Genomic DNA, 2,024 nt, shown 5'->3' with positions numbered 1-2,024 from the left:
CAATTAAATAATAAAATATTAAGTTATCTATCAACTTTATTATTTGTGTACATAAAAAATTAAATATTTTACACCTTGTAATTATTAACATTTAAACATCATGAGAATTATTTACTACTCATGTGATCTTGAACTAGTAGTTTTACGGATCATCAAGCTTATTGGAAATTCCAGCATTAACAACTGTACATGTGTATATTTTGTTAATAAATTTGTAAAGCTGAATAAGTTAAATGGTAAAATGTAACTACTCCCCCTGCAAATACAACTAAGCTAGAAAATATAGATTACTATTACTTCTATGTTAATCAATTTATTATAAACCTTGTTAACAAATAAATCACTATCATTAATAAAATTTGTGGTCATAGCTAGAAATTAATATAAGATCAATGAATGCAATGATATCATTATTAACTGAATCAATTTGCATATTCTCTTGTGATTAAGTTTATTTTCTAAAACGATTTTTATATTTAAACAAAAAATATTTTAAATACATTTTGATATTCTGAAGAACAAAAGGTATATACTTTTCATAAACATATGGAAAAAGCATTTAATTATTACTTTTAATTATGAATAAACACCCTATTCCAAAAAAGAAAGAAAGAAAAAACCCAAGGGCAGCAACTAAGATTTACCAAAGGAATTAGTAGCATTCATTAGACGTGAACGGGAAAAATCAATTAGTATTTATTTATAGTCCTCATTTACAATGCATTCCACTAAAGAATTAAAAATATGAACTTTTATGTAGTGAATTATTTTGTGCAAATTGTACTGCTTTTGGATATGCTAATGTCCCCATATATCATAATTCAATGATACGGAATAAAAAATTATTTTGTTATCCATATCTCAGTGTAAAGTTGATGAGACTGAGGAATAGAATATAAAAAGTGTTTTTTTTTATTATATCATGTTTTAAAAAAAATATTAAGAATTTGTAAAATCATAGATAGATAGCATTTTCAGTAATAGAGTGTGGTTTGTTATGAACAAAGAAATTTCTCTCTGTCTCTCCTGGGCCCAAATCAAAATCCACCAAGAATTTCATTTAATTTTATTTTTGTTAAAACTCCATCAGTCTTTGTTATTTAGCAGATTAATAAATCAAATCCTTCTCTCCATCATCATTATTAAATGACTCTTAATTAGTCATTATACTACTGGACTTCAGGAAAAAGGAATGGAACTATTATTCTATTTTTTTTACTCACTTCTATCAAATTCTCCACAGTTGCCCTGATAACTCAAAATATTCAATGGATCCTTGCTATTAGAGTGTATGAACATTTTTCTTTTTTAATTTTTTATATTCATCATGCTGATCTGCCTTGCCACCATGTTTAGGGCAATAAATTTCTGTAGATATGTCAAATTTTGAATTCACATGACACAAGATAAGCATAGTAAAATCTTATTTTATTACATACAAATTACTATTAAATAATATAATTATTTACTTTAATAAATATAGTATTATATAGTATGATGATGATACTCATTTTGATAAATTGATTAGATCAACTATATTGAATATGTATTCTCTTGCTACTCTTATATGAGATTATATTTTTCTATCATTTTTTTTCTCTCCCGGGAATTACATATACGGTCATTTTCTAGGTTTTAGCCTCGGTGTATCAAAGTAAATTAGACACGTTACTTGTTACTAGGTTATAAGTCAAGGGAAGATCAGAGTTGAATCACCCTTTTCAAAGGTCACACTACTATACCTAGGGTAATATATAATCTAGGACATCTTCAGTGATGTGATACTTAACTGTAATTTTTTTTATCATAAAAAGTATTTAATAAAATTGACTTTAAGAGTAGATACTTATTAAGTATAATACTATGAGAAGAGTTTCAAGTATACCGAAAACACTGGTGTTCCAGTTGTTTTAACCGTTGATCTGAATTATACAAAATATATATAATATATATTAATTGAAATCAACGGTTAAAACAACTGGAACACCGGTGTTTTAGTACACTTAAAAATTTTTCAATACTAC

At 25.8% G+C, this 2,024-nt stretch overlaps 1 protein-coding gene across 2 annotated transcripts in view; it reads right to left on the bottom strand.

The window, feature by feature from the left end:
• Positions 1-2,024, bottom strand: part of LOC107638159 (truncated transcription factor CAULIFLOWER A) — a 10,818-nt gene that overhangs the window by 7,992 nt on the left and 802 nt on the right. The gene's annotated exons all lie outside the window — the stretch shown is intronic.

Source organism: Arachis ipaensis, chromosome B04 (genome assembly GCF_000816755.2).
Source record: "Arachis ipaensis cultivar K30076 chromosome B04, Araip1.1, whole genome shotgun sequence".
NCBI lineage: Eukaryota > Viridiplantae > Streptophyta > Magnoliopsida > Fabales > Fabaceae > Arachis > Arachis ipaensis.
The sequence above is the reverse complement of the archived record's forward strand: the minus strand, read 5'-3'. Positions and strand labels throughout refer to the sequence as shown.